An 11,762-nucleotide genomic window follows, 5' to 3' on the forward strand; every position below is an offset into this window, starting at 1 on the left:
TCCCTACCTACAGTATGTTATGAAAAATGTGTTAATCTTCTTCCAAATGATCCCTTAAAATATTCTCCGAGCTTTGCCCTTCCAAGGCACAGTCCTAAGTCTATTGATAGTTACCAGTCAATGATCAACTTTGCAACATCCATCCTTCCCACTAAATCAACAGTTTCCCTGGAGACCTTGGATTACTGTGTCTCTCCAGAGTTTGTTCAAGTGTAAGGTATGGACCATGTATGCCACCGCAAAGTCTCAATGAACACTTATCCCCGACTATAATCCAACATTCAGAATACAACAGGATTCCAACAAACATTCATTCAACTTTTGTCTTAGGTTACCGTCGTATAAAGTCCTACTGTACGAAAGCCCCCCAAAAATAAAAAAATGTAAGAAACGGTTTCAACAACAAACTCCCATGTTACCGGAAAGCTAAGTCAAAGTTTAAGTGCATTACGGCTTGATAGTCGTGTGTACAGCTGTCACTGCGAAAGCCGTCCAGCACAACCTGACAATGCTTTGTCTCTACACACAATACTAACATGCGTTATTCTAAGACCGTGGCTTATACTCTAGCTAAATTAAACACACAGCATTCGTGTAGACAGCGTCTAATGTTATCTGGATGATTAAAAAAATAGGTCATACTTCTTAAAAACCAGTTTGAGCCATATAATCTCCTCTCTAACAGTCAGAGACCTGAGCAAAAGCTGTTTTCCACTAGGTTTTCTAAGAACACAGAACCATCCTGTGTTTGGCAGAAAAAATACTTTCCTGAAGTGCACAATTTATAATATTTGTGAATTCATATCGTAAAACTAGTCACAGCAAACTCATTTTTAACACATCGGTAGTCATCTGTCAAATAGCTTTAAGCATGTGCATTAACTGTAAAACAGTCATAGACGGTATATAGCCCTAACCGCTTTTGATGAAGTCATACGACAGCGTCAAACATCAAGAGGGTAAAAAAAACGCTCGTCTTTTCACATGCACTCACAGTCTACGATTGATGTTAACGACAAAAACAACTGACCACCAACACCAGCATAACCACTACATTGTTGTTAACGGAAATAATTTGACACAAACCTACTTCTATGATCCAGAAAGTTTGATTTCCCCCCAGTCGCTTGATGGCCGAGCTGGTGCTGTGTCTTTGAAAGGTAGTCCCCAGGAATATGACATACTGTGCCTTTGACAGCCTGGAGATAAGCACCTGCGTTCGGGTCCCTTTTTACGTCACACCTCCCCATTCACAGCCCTTCAATATGATGCACATTTGCACATCAACAGCAGACATCCCCCTCCTCATTCTACTCCCACATCCGCAAAACACACAAACAGGCGCACAAGGAGGCAGATGCATGCGTTAGCCCTCCACACACACGGTACACTACACACAATTACACACTACACACATACGCACAACACACTGATTTATCTTCAGATTTTTTTCCCCCCTCCTTTTTAATTTCCACCCCTTATATTAATGCTTCTAAAACTTTCACTTGCTTTGTCATAGGACTGACTGGGGCATATGCTCACCCAAGCTTCCCATATATCACTCATCATGCAAATGAGCGGGAATGTCACTCCTCAGCAGCAGATGGCCAGGGATGATAACAATGGCTCAACAGACGAGTTTCAATGTCTGCGACTTTATCGCTACGGCAACAACAACCAAAGTATGTCATGAAAGCCTTGTCTGTTAATTTGATTTTTTCCCCCCGTCTGTATCTTAGTACCTGTCTGTCTTTTTTTTCTTTTCCTATTTGAATGAATGAATACCCCTTTTGTCCTAGACCTTTTCTGTTACCGGAGAGGACTAGCTATCAGTAAAAGGCAGGGACCTGGAAGTGATGTTTGGTGACTAAGGAAGGAAGGCTAGCTGCTGCATAGCAGATATTTAAGTAATTCGGTGTAATTCCTCCCTGTAGGCCATGTCAGCCTCCTGAGTTAGCTCATGCATTAGACAGGCCTGGATAGAGAGAGAGAGAGAGAGAGAGAAGGGGGAATAAAGAGAGAGAACAAACGCAGCTCCTACAAAAGCCCCCCAGCCCCAGCGCCAGTGATGTCACCCGCATCCTGCTGACTCCTGGTAATACAAGCCCCCGTAGCAGAGAGTAAACAGTGGAAGCGTTTAGCAAACAGGGCCAGATTACAATGACAAAAGGAAGCCACACTTCTGGGTGGAGCCTGGGGCAGGAGGGGAGGGGCAGGAAGAAGTGCGGGGGGGGGGGGGGTTAGTATGGGGGTACGGGGCCGTAGCTTAGCCTTTCAAATAAGTGATACCCGTAAGGGGCCTCTTAGAGATGCAAGCATCCCCTTCCCCAGCTGACAACAGGGGCCACCCAAACACGCTTATCTCTAGGTTGTGCCGCTCCAGTCTCTGGGGAGGGACGTGTGAACACCATGTGTAATAATAATGAATTTTTCTGTGCTTTTTTGTCATCTGCGAATTTTGGTTATGCAAGGCTGGGGACTTGAGGATGGCTGGGGTATATCATTACTTAAGGTTTGGCAGTTGATCATCAACTTGTTTAATACCTCATTTGAAAGTCTAATTTTGTAACTGTATTTCAAGAGCCATTGGTACATGCTGAAAAGAGGGACTGCCAGAGTACAGTCTTGTTCCTCTTGATCTTTCTTTTGCATCACTCCTGTGAGATGGTGGTTTAAAAAAATATGAAAGCATATAGCCATCACTTAAAAAATCATTTCAACCAATAAAAGCATGTTCCTTTCTTTCTTTAGCCCTGATGCAGACAATCATAGTGAAAGAACATCATAAGCATTTGTCCAAGAAAGTACTGATTACTTCATGTCCTGAACTACTGTAAGACTGTTGTAATGTGAGAACAACACATAGACCACATAAAACCCTAAAAAGGATCAACTTGTCAACAACAAATCCTGACAAAATGAAAAGCATTACAGAGGACAGTGTAGTAAGACCGGCAGTTCGGTTTTTCACAAATTCAGTGGAAGTATAAGGCAAACACGCAAAAAATATGCTTTGTCCCTGATTAATCTGCAAAAAGGTTTATCCCAAAGCCTACAACATGACCCGTTAACCAGCCTATAGTGTTTTCAAAACTATTTCATCAACAGGAAATATGCACAAAACTGGGGGGGCGAGTTAGTGGAGAAATGAAAAGAGGAGTGGGTTGGAGGAAATGACATGTCAGACAAGGGTTCACATTTCAAAAGTCCTGTTCGTGTTTATAGAAAGTGTTTGATTGCATTCAGAAAAGTATTACAATTGGTCACGTCTGGGTCTAAAAGCTTTTTTGCATTCTGCTGCAAATTATGTTCGCAAAGAAGTGAAATGTCAAAGCACCCTATTGTTTTTGAGCACCATACAGGCTTTGTGTAAAACCTACAAATACACTATATATATATACAAAAGTATGTGGACACCTCTTTTCAAATGAGTGGATTCGGCTATTTCAGCCACACCAGTTACTGACAGGTGTGTAAAATCGAGCAAACAGCCATGCAATCTCCATAGACAAACAATGGCAGTAGAATGGCCTTTACTGAAGAGCTCAGTGACTTTCGATGTGACACCGTCTTAGAATGCCACCTTTCCAACAAGTCAGTTTGGCAAATTTCTGCCCCGCTCAACCGCAAAGTGGTAGGCCACACAAGCTCACAGAACGGTGACGCCGAGTGCTGAAGCGCGTAGTGCGTAAAAATCGTCTGTCCTTGGTTACAACACTCACTACCGAGTTCCAAACTGCCTCTGGAAGCAACGTCATTACAAGAACTGTTCGTCAGAAGCTTCATGAAATGGGTTTCCATGGCTTGAGCAGCCACACACAAGCCTAAGATCACCATGCGCAAGGCCAAGCCTCGGCTGGAGTGGTGTAAAACTTGCTGCCATTGGACTCTGGAGCAGTGGAAACTCGTTCTCTGGAGGGATGAATCACGCTTCACCATCTGGCAGTCCAACGGACGAATCTGGGTTTGGCAGATACCAGAAGAACGCTACCTGCCCGAAGGCAGTTATAGCAGCAAAGGGTGGACCAACTCCATATTAATGCCCATGATTTTGGAATCACGAGCAGGTGTCCCCATACTTTTGGTCATGTATTGTATAATGTTTTCCATTACTTATTTTTTTTATGGTAAGAACCATAAATTGCCTTTATGAGGTCAACCAACCATATCACGTTTTATCTCACTTCAAATACAGTCAACTACATGGCAAAACAGAGCTTTAGTTTTCACTCAATACAACGAAGTAGGCATTAATATTCTCCAGTCATTAACCAGATATGTTAACATCATTATATTCTAAAATAAAGTGAGGTTAATTTAAGATAAAATGCTTCATAATTGTCCTCAAATAAGATGAATAGTCAATCACCACCTCCTGGTTTATAGTGTGAACCCTGTAAACTCATCCGTCTGCCATTGTGCAACCACTTGATGCCTTGTTCATCACAGAAAGAGTGACATAAAAAGACTGGTACATTAAATAAATCAAATTTGCATATGCAAATATGGAGCAACAAAACATAAGTGCATGTTGTTGACATAGCTCCAGGATGTGTAACTATCTTTATGTTGATGTCAACAGGCAGGGAAGGTTTCTTTGAAAATAAACGACATTTTCCACGGGCATCATTATCTTCACTACATGTCACTACATCGCAGTTAAAGAAACGATTAGTACTACCCGACAGCACCCTTGGGGAGAACTCGTGTGCAACTGTGGGCGACCTCACGCTATATTTTAAAGACGCACACGCAATGCTTAATCGAAGCCTCGTTATATTGTGTCGAAGTTACTGCAGTACTGCAAAAGCCACATAGCACAACTAAGGGATCTGCTGCGATGGTGGACAAAGTCTGATTGCAGACTTGTCCCGTACTTTTCACGTCTTTCTTTAAGTTGGTGTACCATGGCCTGTAGAAGCTCTGTAACAAGGGCTGTGGGCTAACTGACACTAAAATGGACCGATTCCTCATCAGACTAAGATAGTTGAGAGTTAGAGTCTCAATCTCGTGGTCCTGATATTGAGACCACTAAGGGACCACATTGGTCTGGGTGTCAGTGACCAAAATGTCTGGATCTGTGACTCGGCACCCAATGCTCTGCTGTGGGTCTGGACTAATGGTTCTGGACAAGATGGTTTTAGTAGTATCTAAGTTCATGGTTAAGATATATCGCCCAATACCTCCTCTTGCCAGAGTTATGTGGCCAAGAAGGAATGATTAAACACACAAGTACCAGGACGCCTTGCTTCCCTAATGTGTTAGTAATAATATGCCTTTTCTTGCTGACTTTTTACAATGGTCTTGGTCTGGATCGCATTTCAACATTTTAAATGGTCTTGAGCTTGCCATAGTTTTAAAACACTGGGTATTGTTCTGGGTCTGAGTATAAAGAGGTTGGGTCTTGTTCTGGGTCTGAGTATAAAGAGGTTGGGTCTTGTTCTAGGTCTGAGTATAAAGAGGTTGGGTCTTGTTCTGGGTCTGAGTATAAAGAGGTTGGGCCTTGTTCTGCGTCTGAGTATAAAGAGGTTGGGTCTTGTTCTGGGTCTGAGTATAAAGAGGTTGGGTCTTGTTCTGGGTCTGAGTATAAAGAGGTTGGGTCTTGTTCTGGGTCTGAGTATAAAGAGGTTGGGTCTTGTTCTGGGTCTGAGTATAAAGAGGTTGGGCCTTGTTCTGGGTCTGAGTATAAAGAGGTTGGGTCTTGTTCTGGGTCTGAGTATAAAGAGGTTGGGTCTTGTTCTGGGTCTGAATGTAAAGAGGTTGGGCCTTGTTCTGGGTCTGAGTATAAAGAGGTTGGGTCTTGTTCTGAGTCTGAGTATAAAGAGGTTGGGTCTTGTTCTGGGTCTGAGTATAAAGAGGTTGAGTCTTGTTCTGGGTCTGAGTATAAAGAGGTTGGGCCTTGTTCTGGGTCTGAATGTAAAGAGGTTGGGCCTTGTTCTGGGTCTGAGTATAAAGAGGTTGGGTCTTGTTCTGAGTCTGAGTATAAAGAGGTTGGGTCTTGTTCTGGGTCTGAGTATAAAGAGGTTGAGTCTTGTTCTGGGTCTGAGTATAAAGAGGTTGGGTCTTGTTCTGGGTCTGAGTATAAAGAGGTTTGGTCTTGTTCTGGGTCTGAGTATAAAGAGGTTGGGTCTTGTTCTGGGTCTGAGTATAAAGAGGTTGGGCCTTGTTCTGGGTCTGAGTATAAAGAGGTTGGGTCTTGTTCTGGGTCTGAGTATAAAGAGGTTGGGTCTTGTTCTGGGTCTGTGTATAAAGAGGTTGGGTCTTGTTCTGGGTCTGAGTATAAAGAGGTTGGGTCTTGTTCTGGGTCTGAGTATAAAGAGGTTGGGCCTTGTTCTGGGTCTGAGTATAAAGAGGTTGGGTCTTGTTCTGGGTCTGAGTATAAAGAGGTTGGGTCTTGTTCTGGGTCTGTGTATAAAGAGGTTGGGTCTTGTTCTGGGTCTGAGTATAAAGAGGTTGGGTCTTGTTCTGGGTCTGAATGTAAAGAGGTAGGGTCTTGTTCTGGGTCTGAGTATAAAGAGGTTGGGTCTTGTTCTGGGTCTGAGTATAAAGAGGTTGGGTCTTGTTCTGGGTCTGAATGTAAAGAGGTAGGGTCTTGTTCTGGGTCTGAGTATAAAGAGGTGGGGCCTTGGTCTGAGTCTCAACGGGTCTTCAACAGATCTTAACTCCATGTCTGATAAGCAGACAAACAGACCCGCCTACAAAAGGCCAGGGGAGCAGTGGTTCCCCTGGGGTGGCCGGGCAAAAGGATGACCACAAACAATGGCAACGGGTGTGTCTAATGGCTTCTGTAACGATGACGCTGATGAGCGGTAGACTGTCTTGATATGAGTAATAATAAGTAGCATTCGGCAATGCATAACTCACAAATTCGCCTCCATTTTATAACCTGGGATCTTTAGCAGAATCTCTGCAGACATAGTTGGATTGCTTGTACTTGTGCTCGAAGGTCAGTATTATCAATGCGAAAATCATAAGTCTTAATTAATTAAACACAAGACTCTGGCACAATGTTTCACCTTGATAATTGCTGTTGACAAATCAACACTGACCCTTATTAGTAGTGCAGGGGTCCGTGTTAATAACAGCCGTTTACAGCCGTTTGTAAGACAGCCACAGCTTTTCATGATGCCTACACAGAGAGATACACTTGAAAATACAAAAATACTCCCATTAATGTGGTTTACAATGTTTTGATTGCGCCCAATACAGGAAGCTTGCTGACGTGAATCAGAATGCAAATGCCCTTTTGAGCAAAACAAAGAAATTGATTATCAAGTAAGTTTCTTCAGCACAAGTAGCTTGCTTTGAGTGATTAATGGACTCGGCCATTGATTTCCTTTTGTTTAGATCTTTGTTAACTTTCTAGAGGCACAATTATAATTTGTTTCCAACAATAAACCCAATCTAGCTGGAGCAAATTAAATCTTCCAACAGGCTCTTCCCAGTTATTTTACATATTTTCAACGGGATAGTTATTATCACAAGGCACTTTTCAGTTTGTATTAATTAAATTCTTGATTACATTTTGATTTCTACAAAATATTAGACGTGAGCCTTGTGAGATTGGGAAGGGTTGTTGTTTATAGAATCATGGAATACTTGACATGTAAGGTTCCCCCATTGTGCCAATGGTTAAATCTTCATACACTCAGTACAAAAAAACTATATCACATGGTAGAACATTTCTGATGAGTTATCTACCTAGCACATATTTCAGATTGCTGTGAATGAGAGAAAGATTTCTGTATATTTGTTCAAGGGACAGCCATTGTCTAGTTTTTCGAAATAACATCACAAAGGGTATTTGATACCTTCCGAGTTCTCTCAGTACAATGTACTATCAATATTTGCAAGTCAAATGCTACTGTTCAGAGTACTTCATCAAAGGGCTTTCGCCTTATTCTTTCAGATTTAGCACTTTGAAAACTTCCACAGATCCAGACATTTATACTTCCTGATTTCTCGCATCATCTCTCCAAGATAGTGATAATACGATTTCTGTGTTTTTCGCTGTTGAGAAACAAACTGGATTATGAACAGATCACTACATAAACAGCTTTCTAAAAGGAGGCAGCTATTTTAAAAGAGGCTGAAGAAATGCAAAGAGGGATTTAAATTTTAATTTGAATTTATTCCAGCAAGTGAAAGGTTCTTTTGAGAGGGGATTTCAGCAAAGATGATGGTATTTAAAAGTGATAAACAAGCATCTAAACCTCCAGTGAAAAACAGTCATTTTGCTTCTTTCTAGTGTAGGGGAGGAATTGAGCTTTCTATGGTTACACCCCCCCCACCAAAAAAAAAAAAGAAAAATAAGTAATAGTAGTAATTAAAATGTAAATTAGTAGGATACGTGGAGATATTTCAACTGATTTGTAATTGAGTGATTAAAGAAAGGTCTTGATACATCTTTGTATTCTAGTCTCTGTAGAGTACTAGGTGTACAGTACATGTGTGGGCCATGTATACTTTGTACAATATACTGCATTCTTTGCTTTATTTCAGTGTCATACAGTATAATATGTGTATACATGGTGACACACTACCGTGCGTCCATAGGAAGGCCTTGGAGAAGGACGTCAACAAGACGTGTGGGTTGCAAAAAAGGGCAACGGCATTTATAATAACTAATAAGTGTTATTCAGTAGGTGTATACTTTGATTGAGATTGATGGAGTGTGTGTTACTATGGGAGATTGCTTCCATGGATGGTTTCCCAAGGGCAAGGGTATCTCACTCTCAGCAGGTCTCTATGACCCGGTCGTTTAAAATGGCGTGTTTTTGCTTTACAATCAATTCATGTCCAATGGTAAACTACAGAAGAGACATCTTTTCATACACTGAATATTATATAGTGATACTTGTCTTATGGCTGAACTGCATGTTGGCTCTGTAACATCCCTGTCTACATTTTGAGCTGACCACTAAACTCATGCCGAGGAAAACCTATGCCACACAAGAAAGACAAAGAGTTACATCATTTTGTTGTACAGTTAATCCGATCATGGGCAGTGTTTGTGCATTTGCTATCTTCGGAAAATGCCAGCAAAGGCGCTAAGTAAACCCATTTTACAAGACTCCCTCACAAGGATGCAGTGCCAGTATTGGGATACAATTTCACAGAGCAACTGTGGCTCAGTCACATAACCTAAGCAGGCTTAGGAAAATAGAGCACCACCAAGTGTTGCACTTTCTCCCTTTCCCTCTTTATGATGTATGTTTATCGGCAGACATATGGCTGATTTCAGGTTTCAACATTTCAACAAGGAATAGAGAGCGAAATCTAAACTGATTACTGCTGAATGAAGTAGCAGCACAATCCCTTAGAGGTTAGGGTACTTCCTGTAGGCTGTGTAGATACGGCTCTGTGAGTTAGTGGGAATGGGAGACACTGCTAGTGTGCACCTGGCATTCTGCATTATAGCCTGGCAACAACCCTCCTTTATAATTACACTGAACACACAGTAATTCAGGGTTGGGGCTGGAATAGGAAAACTGTATGTCCCCTGAGACTGCCTGTTGTAGTGGTCGGTTATGCAGAAAAGATGCTAGAGGTGCAAGTGACAATGCTGCCTTTGATGCTATTTACGGAGTTTACACTAGAAGGGATGAATATTTTTGTAGTACAGTGGAGCCATATTGCCCTTTTCAGGAACTGAACTTGGAAAAGACAGATATGCACAGATACATAAACGATTGAACTACATTAAACAAAAATATAAACGAAACATGTAAAGTGTTGGTCCAATGTTTCATGAATCGAAAATAAAAGATCCCAGAAATGTTCCATATGCACAAAAAGCTTATTTCTCTCAAATTGTATGCATATATTTGTTTACATCCCTGTTAGTGAGCATTTCTCTTTGCTTAGATGATCCAAGAAGCTGATTAAACAACGTGACCATTACACAGGTGCACCTTGTGCTGGGGACAATAAAAGGTCAATCTAAAATGTGCAGTTTTGTCACACAACATAATGCCACAGATGTCTCAAGTTTTCAGGGAGCGGGCAATTGGCATGCTGACTGCAGGAATGTCCACCAGAGCTGTTGCCAGATAACTGAATGTTCATTTCACTACCATTAGACGCCTTCAATGTCGTTTTAGAGAATTTGGCAGTATGTCCAACCGGGCTCACAACAGCAGATCACATTTAACCACGCAAGCCCAGGACCTCCACATCCGGCTTCTTCACATGCGGGATTGTCTGTGACCAGCCACCCGGACAGCTGATGAAACGGGGGGTTTGCACACCAGGGTCTTGACCTGACTGCAGCTTGGCATCGTAACCGATATCAGTGGGCAAATGTTTACCTTTGATGGCCACTGGTATGCTGGAGAAGTGTGCTCTTCCCGGATGAATCCCGGTTTCAACTGGACCGTGCAGATGGCCTCGTGTGGGCAAGCAGTTTGCTGATGTCAATGTGTGCCCCATGATGGCGGTGGGGTTATGGTATGGGCAGGCATAAGCTATGAACAACAAACACAATTGCATTTTACCGATGACAATTTGAATGCACATGCGTAACGAGATCCTGAGGCCCATTGTCGTGCCATTGTTCCGCCGCCATCACCTCATGTTTCAGCATGAAAATGCACAGCACCATGCCGCAAGGATCTGTACACAATTCCTGAAAGCTGAAAATGTCCCGGTTCTTCCATGACCTGCATAGTCACCAGACATGTCACCCATTGAGCACGTTTGGGATGCTCTGGATCGACATGTACGACAGCGTGTTCCAGTTCCCGCCAATATCCAACAACTTTGCACAGCCATTGAAGAGAAGTGGGGCAACATTCCACAGGCCACAATCAACAGTCTGATCAACTCTATACGAAGGAGACGTCACGCTGCATGAGGCAAATCGTGGACACACCAGATAGTGACTGGTTTCTGATCCACACCCCTACCTTTTATAAGGTACTGTATCTCTGACCAACAGATGCATATCTGTATTCCCAGTCATGTGAAATCCATAGATTAGGGGCTAATGAATTTATTTCAATTAACTGATTTCCTTTCATGAACTGTAACTCTGTTAAATCTTTGAAATTGTTGCATGTTGAGTTTATATTTTTGTTCAGCGTATGATGATAGCTTATGATACATTTTAAAGGTAGCTATTTACTGTAAGGTTGGTGTTATGAGAGGGTAACAAAAAGGATAATTGATCAATTGGACAGAATTACGGGTCCATTAGCCAAGATGGGCTAAATTACCTGTTCGTATCATCCACATACTCCAAAGTTTTTCCTCTGTCCTCATATTGGTGCATGTGTACAGAACGTGGAGCGTATCTGCCCTTTCCGGATATTTGATGCAAACTGCGTATGTTGATAAGACAAACACATGTTAATGTAAGTGTGGAAGTAAATAGGGGTACATCAAATAGGAGTGGAAAGTCAGACCTTACTTTGAGAGAGTACCACTAAAAGGCCTGTTAATCTCCACGTCACACTGAATCGTCGTTCTTTCACCACCTGCAGCAGTTTAATACCGCATACTAATTCATGTTCAATGCGTATCATAAATGATCACGTTGAATGCATGCAAGGTATCAAAATGCTTCTGTTGGTATTGAAAGGAAAGAATTGAATGTCGACTCAAAGTAAAGTTTCTGCCGCATAGAGAGAGAAGTCCGATTGGAGCCACATTAGCATGTGAAAAGAATAAACAGGAGCATTCTCAGTTACACAATCCACCTGGCTGCTCACCAATGTCCTTGTCAGAAGTCCACCCACCGCACTGGCTTACACTGAAAGACC

Source organism: Oncorhynchus masou, chromosome 17, assembly GCF_036934945.1.
Source record: "Oncorhynchus masou masou isolate Uvic2021 chromosome 17, UVic_Omas_1.1, whole genome shotgun sequence".
Classification (NCBI taxonomy): Eukaryota; Metazoa; Chordata; class Actinopteri; order Salmoniformes; family Salmonidae; genus Oncorhynchus; species Oncorhynchus masou.